Below are 13038 nucleotides of genomic sequence, written 5' to 3'. Positions count from 1 at the left end.
GGAGGAGGAGAAGAGAAAGAAAGAAAGAGAAAGACAGGAAGACAAAAGAAAGAAAGAAAGAAAGAAAGAAAGAAAGAAAGAAAGAAAGAAAGAAAGAAAGAAAGAAAGAAAGAAAGAAAGGAAGGAAGGAAGGAAGGAAGGAAGAAAGAATTCTTCAATATGCATTTAGACTTCTTCAGCTCTTTCTCTGGAGGTAGACAGCATTTTTCATCAAGAATCCATTGGAATTGTCTTGAATTGTTGTATTGCTAAGAGCTAAGTCATTCACAATTGACCACAAGATCCATTTAAATTTCACCTATATTACTAACATTTTCTGCATCTCTTTCTAAAATCTAGATAATCAACAAAACAATAAATCAGGTCCTGATTTGTATCATTTGCTGATTCCTAAGGAACAAATGATAATGTTGAAAATTTTGGAATTGGCTCTCAAAAGCTGATTAGAGCTGCCTCCAGCATATTTGTGAAAGAGGTCACCTATTTCAATCCCTTCAGGAAACTGAGAGTCAGAGAATTTTAAGAGATTTCCCAACAGTTATGAAGGCTAAAAATGAGAATCAGGATTAGAACTGAGGTCCTTTGACCTCCAAATTTCACATTCTTTCCACTGTACTCCAAAGTGTGTTTCATGTTTGTATTGCTTTTCAGCAGTCAGCACAATGAAAATTTAATAGCGACTGAGGCTGCTTTAATCTTTTTGGATCCATTCTCAAATTAAAGCCAAGATAAAACATAAAAACTGTACTGGCAGTCAGGTAGGGACACCATTTTTTCAGAGACCTCAGACAACTATACAGAGCAATGCAAAAAAAAATATATATATATATATATATATATATATTTGTGCTGTCTTCCTGTGGTGACTTCCTATAACCACCTTTCAAGGGAGATGAAAACCAACCCTGCCCAATCTACTGTGTCATAAATTGCAGGTGCTGTCATGTCAACATTGGATGATGTGAAAAGAACAAAGTTAGCATGTTCAAGCTTATAATATTTTGGAATATTTGAACACCTGTGTCTCAAGTTGGGTTTATTACCAGGGCACCTCAGCTCCTCACAATCCACACCCAGGAAGGAGATGTTTGGAATGCAAAAGTAAAAGAAGCCAACAGAACTTTGAGAGAGAGCAGGATTGACGCCATCTGGGCTATGTAGGAGGACTGGAGGGGGAAAGGAACATGTTGGCATATGTTTTAAAAGTACAGACTGTAAAGTCAGGGTAGTACCCTTGTTTTGCAGCCTAGTTCCAACATTTATGTTGAATGTGAGCACTTTAAGGTTTTGGAAAAATAAAACACTACAATCCAAGCTCAGTGGTATTAGTAATACAGCTCTCTTCTAGAACTTACGGAAATCCACTATTATCACTTGATGGATGTTTCACAGGTACAATTGTATATGTTTTGTCTCCCCCAGTAAGATGATTAAGTGCTTTTGAAGGCAGAGAAATATTCTTATGTAACCACTCTCAGTTTCTAACACAGTCCTAGGCACAAAAAGATCTAACAGGCACTTATTAGTCAGTTGATTTATTGACTAGGATTCACAATGTTTATTGGAGAAGCAAGTGATTTTTGCAGTCTAAAAAGGGCAAAGAAGGAAATTTTCAGCTTTCAAAGAGAAAGAAGCCTCACACTAATGACTTTTGAATAAGAGATGAGTTACCTTGTTTTGTCTTTAACTATCTCTGAGTCAAAAACCACATCTATAGGCTGAAAGAGGGTGGGGGAGGATGGAGAGGAAATATGATTCATTTTCTGATGAGTGGAAAGCAGACATTGCTTTATTTTATTGTTAATGTCTGTGTTTAGAAAGCCATGGAAGTACAGAACCACAGTGGACAGAGGAGTGCTTGGACTTCTAAATACTTTAATGCTTGCAATACATAATTTATGTAAACCATGAGAATAAGCACTGGCCCCATGGGCAGTACCTTAAAGAAATCAAAGTGAGTCAAAAGGAAATCAGACAGCAGGTGTCCAAAAGTATCCATATGTGTGTTCTTTGGGTTTTCATGGAAGCCAAGGAGAATTATGTTGTTGTTGTTGTTGCTGCTTTTGGTTTGTTTCTTACCTTCAAATTAAAATAAAAACTAGAGGAAGGCAAGACTATCCAGGAGAAGAAAATAGTAATAGTAGTAGGCCTCCACCAGTCACCGAGGACCATGGATCAGTGCCCTGAAGAGCCACAGGTCACAGTATGGCTGTGTAGTTTGATAAGGGAGCCACAGCTCCTGAGTTGACTTATAACCGGTAACTGCCGCATCCCGTGTTGTATCTACCCCATGAGGAGTAGCTGGAGTGTCCTCTCCAGGGTGCTGGCCTGGGCGGATCAATATGGAAAACAAGCTGTTCCCATGCAGCAGGTTTTCCCTCTCTGCACAGTGGTGGATCCAAAGGAGAGGCAGAGCCAATACAGTTTGGCACCAGTGCCGCTGTAGGAGTTGCCAGAGGGATGTGATGTCCAACATCCAACTGCCTAAGGGATTCTGACTCCTGATTTTTCCTCGAGGTTAATTCCCGAAGCCTTTCCCATAGATGGGTATAGCCGCAAGGCAGCAGAGGTTTAAAATCAGGGTTTCCTTCCCATAGGTGGGTTGCCTGCCAAGGCTAATGAGCCCCACCTGCCCAAAGCAACTGGTTTTAAGGCGCCAGTGACTCGCCTTCGCCCCTTCTCCTGTTAGTGGAAATAGTTCCTCCACGAGAAGGCCAGGAGTTGGGCTTCGATTGTCAGGGGCTATTTGAGACTCAAGCCATTGGAGCATTTTATAGAGAGTGGGAGCTTATCCCCACTCCCACCCCAGCATGACAAACCTTTGATGAAGGAGATACAATATTTAGGTAAAACACAGGCCCTGTCTCCACGGAGCTCACATTTTATAAGAGCATAAGACTGGGGCAGCTAGGTGGCACAGTGGATAAAATACTGGCCCTGAATTCAAGAGGATCTGAGTTCAAATCCAACCTCAGATACTTGATACTTACTGCCTGTGCCACCCTGGGCAAGTCACTTAACCCTCATTGCCCTAAAAAAAAAAAAAGCATAAGACCCAAGCAGGTAACACTAAAACCTAATATTAAGAGATAACGCATATTCCTATAAAGGAAAAAAGCAATAAAAGGAAGTTAACCCCTGAATAAGTCTAATAACCAATCTTGCTCCTGGAGAAAAGATAATGACACCTATATCCTTATGATCTTGGCAGAGAAGCAGGCAACTACAGGGGCAGAACATATATATTTTCAGATATAGTCACTGTATCACTGGTCTCACTTAACTGTGGGTTTGGGGGTTTTTTACAAGAAAGGATTCAGCAGGGGCAGCTAGGTGGCACAGTGGATAAAGCACTGGCTCTGGATTCAGAAGGACCTGAGTTCAAATCTAGCCTCAGACACTTGACACATACTAGCTGTGTGACCTTAGGCAAGTCACTTAACCCTCATTGCCCCACAAAAAAAAAAAAAAGATAAAGAAAAAAGAAAGGATTCAGGGCGACTAGGAGGGTGAGACGGGTGGTGATCTATATTCAAATATATAAATAAAAAGCATCCATAACATTTTTGGAGGGCAGTGAGGGTTAAGTGACTTGCCCAAGGTCACACAGCTAGTAAATGTCAAGTGACTGAGGCCGGATCTGAACTCTGGTCCTCCTGAATCCAGGGCTAGTGCTTTATCCACTGTGCCACCTAACTGCTCTGCCATAACATTTTTTAAAAGTACATTCAAGAGTTACAAAACAAGGCACTATTCGAATTACAAGGGTGCTATTATGAATTTTGCAAGTTAGTTATTTTTAGATATCTCAAGTCTTTTGAAAGGCATTTTGAACATGCTATATATGTACTCTTGTCTCACTGACAATAGTATCCATTTCTATGGTGACAATCAAAAGGTCAATATTTACTAAGTACCTATATAATAAAAAAATAATAAAAAGCAATAACAATAACAACATTTAGAGAGTTCTATAAGGTTTGCAAGAGCTAGGTAGGTGCTACAGTGGATAAGGCACCAGCCCTGGAGTCAGGAGGACCTGAGTTAAAATCTGTCCTCTGACACTTAGGTGTGTGACCCTGGGCAAGTCACTTAACTCTGTTTGCCTCCGTTTATCATCTATAAAATGAGCAAAGAAGAAAATCACTCTAACATCTCTGCCATGAAAACCCCAAATAGGTTCAGGAACAGTCAAACACAGCTTTATATGTATCATCTCATTTAAAATGAAATAACATCCATATGGCTAAGTTGATGTGACCTTGGGCTAGATATTTCTAGCTAATCCAAAATTAACAAGTATTTAGGCATTTCCAAAATGAAGAAAGCTGTCATTATCCCTCCCATTCTATGAACAGATAAATAGAGACTTTGATAAGTTAAGTAATTCATGGAAAAAGCCTTGGCTAGACAAAAGAAAACTTTAATTACATCGAGGTGTATGTACTTAACTGTGCCTCCTATCATTCCCCATGTATAGGCAAGCACTAATGCCCACTGAGATAGTAACCTGGGTAGCAAAGGATTTAGTTTCCCTGCTGATCCATCATTAGTGCATGAGTTCCTTCTCAATTGACCATGGACATGAATAGACCTGCCAATTCTATGACAGTTTACTAGGAGCAAGTCTTTTTCATTCATTCTACTTTTTCTCCAGAAGATCATCTCCTCTTAAACCAGCCAGAAGAAATATTATTTTTTAAAGATTTCAATTTGAAAATCCTATTGTTCCTGAAATAAAAAAATGTCCCTTTCTCCATGCCTTCTATCTTGATTCTTAATTAATTTATATGCAACTCCTTATTTCATTTATATCTTTATATCCCCAGTGCCTAGCATAGTAGTTGGCAGCTAATTGGGAAAGTGGTTAGAGCCGCTGGGTCTAGAGTCAAGAAAAACTGGCTTCAAATCCAGCTTGAGACACTTACTAGCTATGTCATCCTGAGTAAGTCACTTCACACTGTTTGCCTCAGTTTCTTATCTGTAAAATGAGCTAGAGAAGCGAATGTAAAACCAAGAAAATTCCAAATGGAGTCACAGAATCGGGTATGACCTAAACAACTGAAAAAAATGCTTAATAAATTCTTGGTATTTGATTCAGCTAGTGAAGGAGTGAGTGAAAAAAGCTTTTTTATTCTCCTGAGCAAGACCCCATTCTTCTCAAGGTGGCCGATGAGATTTCATATCTGTCCACTATAAATCTATTCCTTTGATCACATACATTGACAATGATTTTTTTTTCATAGTGTAAGGCCTAAAATTCTAGCTGTGATGTCTAAAATCTAATGAGTGGTCACCTTAAATTAGAATCTTTAGCAAGAGTTTAGCCTTTTAAGTATTTATTAAAGTGTATTAGAAGTTAGCAAAGAGAGAGAGAGAGGTAAAACAGCCTTTGTCTAGTTATCTAAGAGCCAGCATCTGTCCTCCCACTAAGCCCCAAGTCCATAACCCAAAAGACCCTCACTTCTCCCCTGCTTCTCCCAGAAGCCTCCTGTGAAACAGGAAACATGGCCATACACACACACACACACACACACACACACACACACACACACACACAGCTCCAAGCTAATTGGCTGGTAGCTCTGATTGACACAACCCACAGGTGGCAGACATCACTTCCTGACGCCAATCTGACCTTTGAAACCTCCAGAGGTCACCTCACACCTCATGCTTTCTCCTCATGGCAGAGCTTCCCTGCAATATATTTCTCAGCAGGTTGGTAGTGCTCTGATTCTCACAATAGGCATCAGATCAAACAGCCAAATCCACAAATCAGAATATATAGCAAAGCCCTTGGGCCACATGCATTATTTCTTTCATTTAAACAGATATCTTTTGTTCTTATTAGGGGCAGGCCTGATGCTGATATGCTGTTCATTCAGGTTGGGATGTTGGAGTGAAATGAGGCACACTCATGGGTCATTGAACAGCTAACAAAAGAAGGTATATTTAATCCTAACAATGCAAGGATATTCAACAAGGATGTAGTAACCCTTAGCTTCATTAAACTCAGACCCCATACGGAAAAATAGCTGGTCAATAGAGTAGCATGTGTTAATTATAATTTCTATCATATCTTAAGGGCATCATTCTATATGGGAAGATTTTTTTTATGTCCTTAGGTGACCAAGAAGACACAAAAAAACAACGAGACTACCAGAAAATTGTATTAAGCTTAAACCTTGTCCTACCCCACTCCCAAATCCTAGCCAATCAAATACCATCTTTGTTCCCTTTTAGAAAAACTTTAGTTTAAATCACACTGGGGAAGAAGGGGCAAGGAAGGGTAGCTATTTGTCTTATCACAATGATCTTAACAAGTCAGTTATTCTCTCTAGGTTCCCTTATCTGTACATAAAATACTTATAAAATGAAAGGGGTGACCTCTAAGGTCCCTTCCAGCACTAAAGCTAGGATCCTGCCATCATATCAACAGATACATCATGGAGATACAAGAGTCAGTATCTTAACCTCTTGGATTTTGTGGAGGGCCAACACTAAGTTTAGACCTGGCTTTCTGAAAGGAATGCTTTAAAGAACTCCCTTTATCCTCATCATCCTCTTCCCAATAGGTACCACAATGCCAACATGGAAAACATTTCTTCCATTCAGACATTCTAGTGGGAAGGAAACTGGGACCTCTATTTTGCTATTGTTGGCTGAATGATTTGGGCAAGGAGAGAAACTTCAAGAAGGAAAACCAATCACAATGTTTTCCCTATTAATTGTAGGGGGGAACAAAATATTTATAACATTTCTCATTATTTATCTTCCTGTCCTCGGGTAATTCTAGACTCCTGAGTAGTGTCCTTATGTTCTAAAGTGAAGTATGTTCTTACAATAGAAATAAAGGGTACAATTTATTGGACTAGCAGAAGACTCATGGAACACTAGAGATTTTAAACAACTGCAGTTCCTTCAAATATTGTCCTATTTTCTAAAGCAATGAATCATTAAAAAGAATAATTTCCCTTAGGTTAGATATGAAAAGCTAATCACTGATGGAGGACAGATGTAATTTATCCTATTATAGAGTTTAGTAAGCATCACAGATGCCAGAAAAGCCTTAGATGGTGGCATCTAAGGACTGGGAACAATTCTTAGCTTGTGTAACATATTCCTCTATTTAAAAACTGTCAAAAAGCATTGATTAAATACCTCTGTATTTAACATCCATGTGTTAAACACTAGGTACCAAGCATTGTCCCAAGTGCTAGAGATTCTGAGAAAGGCAAAAACAGTCCCTGCCCTTAAAGAGATTACAATCTAATCCTGAGATAACAAACAACAATGTAAAAACAAGGTAGAGAAAGGATAAATTGTAAATAATCACAGAGGAAAGGTATAAGTATTAAGGAGGAGAGATAAATGCTTCTTGCTGAAAGTGGGACTTTAGCTGAGACCTAAAGGAAGCCAAGGAAAACAGCAGGCAGAGATGAAGAAAGCATGGGGAACAGCTAGTAAAAAATGCCCAGATTTGGGAGATGGAGTATCTTCTTGTGAAACATGGCAAAGAGGATGGTGTCACCGGTTTACAGAGCATGTGGAAATGAGTAAAACTTTACTAAGAAAAGTGAATAACGGGCAGCTAGGTGGTGCAGTGGATAGAGCACTGGCCCTGGATTCGGAAGGACCTGAGTTCAAATCTGACCTCAGACACTTGACACTTACTAGCTATGTGACCCTGGGCAAGTCACTTAACCCTCATTGCCCCATTGAAAAAAAAAAAAAAGAAAAGTGAATAACTAAAGGTGACTTCACTTTTAAAGACATTATTCATCTATATTTGCATTAACTTTTCCTTCCCTCATTATTATGTCTGAAAAGGTAGTGCTTAGAGTTTCTGCAACATAAGGTTTGCAACATTTTTTGTTCCGTTTCTGAAATAAACTATTATGAAGATGTGTTTAAATTCACCTTAGTCATTGACCCTTCCTCACATGTAACATCTTTCTTCTAAAGATTGCAAAAGATTAACATATTGGACAAATTTTTAAAAACAAGTCTTAAATTGTGTTCCATTCTTCAGAGGCCATATCACCATGACCATTAAGAACAAATTAAAAAAAAAAAAGACAATGACAAATGCTTCCCCTATACTTATTCTAACTTCTCACTAATCTCAGCAAGTGTTTTTTGTCAAAGAGGAAAAAAAGGGTGGAAATAAGACTATTCAGAGTGATTAAGGAATGTCTGGGAGGCTGAGTGGAGCCATTGGTAATGGAAGTGTTACACCAGACAAGAAAACCGCGCTTATGGGGAAATGGCGAAAAGCTTTTAGGGACCGCAAACATCACTAGAATACAGGAAAACCACACTTGAATATGCTTCAGAAATCTATGAATAGCAATGTTAATGTTCATAAATTATCAGATGAATGGTCAATTTTACAATAAATCCTTTGGTAGAAAGCCTGAGACTACATTTTCTTAAATTCAATTCATTAGGTTCTAATCAGTCTCTGTGTTTCATCTATGTCCTTCTATCCAGTTTCTTAATATCACATCAGGAAAATATCGTTTTCTTAAAGAATGATGAGGTAACAACAAGAACAACAACAATAATATCTTGAATTCAAGCCATTCTTCCCAGTACCGTTCATGATTTCCAATTCTTTATTCTGGCCTCCAAAAGGCATTGCTTTCTCCATGACAAAATGGTGACCAAAATTAAAACAATGCAAGAGACCACAAAGAAATCATATGTGTATGTTTTCTTTCAGGAAGCTCAAACTAATTATAGTAGTAATGTAGAAGCAGCTGTAATAATAAAAATGAGTGTAAACAAGTGAATGGATCCACTCATGCAAGCACAAGTAAATAAATAAATGCATGAACAAATGAATGATGATAGGTAGATAGATGGCAGTGGTGATGAGTGCTGGACTTTGAGTCAGAAAGACCTGAATTGAGTTCTGTCTTGGGCATTTTTCCTAACTGCATGTCCCTGAGAAAGTCATTTAACTTTTCAGTATCAGTTTCTTCTTCCATAAAATGGAAATCATAATGATATCTACCTCCCAGGATTGTGATAAGGATCAAATGAGATAAAAATTATAAAGCACCTAGCACAGTGCCTGGCACATTCTAAGCACTATATTAGCTATCAGTAGTAGTAGTAGATCTCAATGTATATTGTTAGTTGATTAGTTTTTATAAACTCCAATGTTTCTATTTTGATACCAAGGAAAACAGTGACATCATTAACAGAAATAGAACAAGCCAGAAGGAAAACCTGTTTTGTTGGCAAAGAGGATGTCCTGTGACTCCAAATTTAGATCCTTTTGCACTGCCCCATGCCCCCTCTCCATAGGACTTTGCATACTTATCTCAGAGCCTCCTGGTGCAGGTGATAACCCAATCAGCTTGTGTCACAGATGCATCTAAGGAGCGTAGTTACAGGAGAACTCTAATGACATATAAGGTAGATGGGAGTCTCTTTGGTTGTCTGAAAAGGTTTTCAAGGGGTCTTTGTGGGCATCTATCATAGCTCTGGACTCAGTCCTTTCAGCTACTCTGTTTGTTGTCCAATTCCTTATCCAATCATGAACCATGTGGTAAAGGGAGAGGCCATATGACCCTCAGAAACAGACCTCTGAGTTGGAAGGGGGAGACATTTGTGGGAGGGAGTTGGTTCCTTTTTTATTCTAGGAAAACACAGTGGATTCTCCAACCTTGTAAGCTTCTAAAGGTCAGGAGACTGAGACACAAAAATCTACATGTTAGGAGTTAAGACTGGATCTCACATCCAACCCAGCATTAATGCCTCAAGGAGCAAGGATAGACAGGGGGAAATGGCCAATAGGGATCCAAGATCCAAGGGACTGAAGTCAGAAATCTGGGCTGAAGCACACCAAGGCCTTTAGAATGCCTCTGCAGACAATCAAAGAGTCTCCCATTCATCACCAGTTATCAGACCTGTAACTTTAGAGATGTTGAATCTAATTTCATGATTTTATAGATGGGGAAAGTGACCCAAGGTCACAGGGTTATATAATTGACTGCTACCCTAAGAAGACAAGGGAAAAGGAAAGTTATTGGATAATAGTGTAATTCTGAGGGAGTTGTATCAACTAAGCAAGCTAATAAGGTCTTTACATGTACCAGACCCACATTATATCCCTATTTTATAGATAAAGAAACTGAGGCTCTTGGAGGTTAGGTGACTTGGCTATAGTCACATGGTTAGAAAGTATCAGAGACAGGTTGAAAACACAAGACTTCTTGATTTCTTGACTAGGGCTGCTAGGAGGAATAGTGAGCCTGGAGTCAGGAAGACCTATGTTCAAATGCAGCCTTAGATACTTACTAGATACGTGTCCTGGGTAAATCATTTAATCCTATTTGCCTCAGTTTCTTCATCTATAAAATGAAAAGGAAATGGCAAACCACTCCAGTATCTTTGCTAAGAAAACCCTAAATGGGGTCATAAAGAGTCAAACACAACTGAATTTGATTCCATGACCACCACTACTTGTCATCCTAGTGTGTTGAATTGAGGGGATGCCCATCAGTTGGGGAATGACTGGGTAAGTTGTGGTATATGACTGTAAAGGAATACTATTGTGCTGAAAGAAATGATGGACAGGCAGATTTCAAAGAAATGTGGAAAGATTTACATGAACTGATGCTGAGTGAAATGAGCAGAACCAGGAAAACATTGTACATAGTATCAACAACATTGTGTGATGATCAACTGTGATAGACTTAACCCTTCTCAGAAATACAATGATCCAAGATAATTCCAAAGGACTCATGATAGAAACTGCTCTCCACATCCAGAAAAAAAAGAACCATGAAATCTGATTGCAGACTGAACCATACTGTTTCTACTTTTTTTTTCTTTTTTGTGGTTTTTCCCTTTTGTTCTGATTCTTCTTTCACAGCATGACTAATACAGAAATATGTTTAATGTGATTGTACATATATAACCTATAAGAGATTGCTTGCTGTCTTAGGGAGAAGAGAGGGAAGGAGAAAATTTTGGAACTAGAAATTTTATAAAAATAAATATTGAAAACTATTTCTACATGTAACTAGAAAATAATAAAATACTTTTGTGATTAAAAACAAAACAAAAAAACAAAACAACTGGCTACTTTGGTTTATTTAATCAGGGAATACAAAGTTTTAGTAAATAAATAATTCTATTCAAATCCAGTTGGTTTTAAAAACCTGCACTTTCATGCCAAATGTGTCACAGAACAAGTAAATTCCAGGGCCTAGATAAAACATCTTGCCCTTAGGCCTGAAAATCTTCAGCATTTCCTTAACAGTTATGGTCAGTCAGGGAGAGATAGTAAAGAAGATGGGGCCTTACTGCTATCAACAGTGTGCTAAAGACAGCCAGACTGGTCTCTGGGTCCAGCTTGCAACTAACATGAATAGTACAATGGCCCCACTATCACCAGTTAAAAGCCTGACTCGTTGGGCAGTTGGTTGATAAGACAAATGAGGCAGGCAGAACAAATATCCAGGGCATATCTATATCAGCTCCCTTTGAGAAGTGAAAACATATTTCTAGGCACCATATTATTACCACTGGTTTAAAGTAATTCAAAGCCATAAGTTACATTGTAAACTATCGAAGAGAACGGGACAGCTATATGGATACTCCTGGGGTTTAATTCTGGAAGTATTTACTAAAAGCCAACCATTGTGTCCAGTCCATATTATTTTTCACTTTGTTACTAATGCCCAGATTCCATCTGGGAATCTATGATCTAGTTGGAGCAGCTGTGATCTAGGTCGATTTGACCCAAAGTGTGTTGCTTTCCCTGAGCATGAGAATTACACTTTTCTCCCCTTGGAATTAGGTCAGTACCCCCTGTTTGCAAGATGTCCAGTGCACCAATGGGGGAGGGAGGGGAGAGATACTTCATCAAGGTGGCCTCACTTCCCTAATTTGATGATATTGATTTTCTTACCTCTGTACCAGTCTCCAATTACAAAGTTTGTGGTCACAGCTATGGATTCTTTTTTGGTTTTTTAAGTTGCTTTTCCATTTGCAGGTGCTGGAAAGGAGGGGTTGTCATTTCCTTGAGGAGAGTCCAGAACAGGCCATATTGTGCTTTTCTCATCTTGGTTGAGATGAGACAAAGAGTAGCTCAGTAGAAAGGTGTCCTGTTGTAGTATGATGAGGGGTGGGGGGAGGGGGAAAGTCTGACCTGGGTCAAAGAACCCAGGTTTAAATGTCCTCTGACACTTAACTATTTGTATGGCCTTGGGGAAGTCATAACCTCCCTAGGCCTCAGTTAAAATCAGTTAAATCGGGGGTTGGATTACATGAACGGTGAGATTCCTTCCAGCTCTGGATCTTTCATCCTGGTAGGAAGGAATCAGCTTGAAGTTTAAAGAAACATGAAAGTATTCTCCTTGCCTTTGGTCCATTTTGAGCTGTTTGATTTTCAGATGCAAGAGCAGAAATAAAACTTTCTGTAAATCAGCTGATAACTCTTTTCTGCCTCTGTCCACAGCTACATGTTATTTGGAGGCAAAGCTATGGGCACAGGGCTTTCAAACAGCAGGTTGGTTTGCAGTGCTAGAGAAAATTTATTTAGAAGAGTCCATTAAGTATTAGGTTCCTTTCTATTTTCTCACTTGTTTTTCTATATTGTACAATGGGGCCACATTAAGTAGCCTGGGACGGTAGGTAAAAAGCTATCAAAAAGAAATTAGACAAGTATTAAAAGGAATGAGGCAGGGAGCAAGTAGAGGAAAAAAATAAACTAGTCTACTGTTGCACTAGTCCTGTGCCCTTCAGGCATGGTCATCATGCACATCAGTAGTGAGAACAGAACCAGATACTGACAAATTTGAGGCCAATAGATTTTATTAACATGACTGCAAGCAGAATTACGATATCATTCAATCAGTTTTCTCCCTCTCTTCTCATGGTAGCAGAACATTGTAGAGCTATGGGGCCTTGGATATCAATTAACCTCTCTGGGCCTCATTTTCCCCATTTATAAAATAATAGCATTGGATTAAGAAGCTCTAAAGTCACTTCCAATTTTTTCTTAATTATCAATTCTTG

Source organism: Dromiciops gliroides, chromosome 5 (genome assembly GCF_019393635.1).
Source record: "Dromiciops gliroides isolate mDroGli1 chromosome 5, mDroGli1.pri, whole genome shotgun sequence".
Taxonomy (NCBI): Eukaryota; Metazoa; Chordata; class Mammalia; order Microbiotheria; family Microbiotheriidae; genus Dromiciops; species Dromiciops gliroides.
This window is presented reverse-complemented; position numbering follows the sequence as displayed.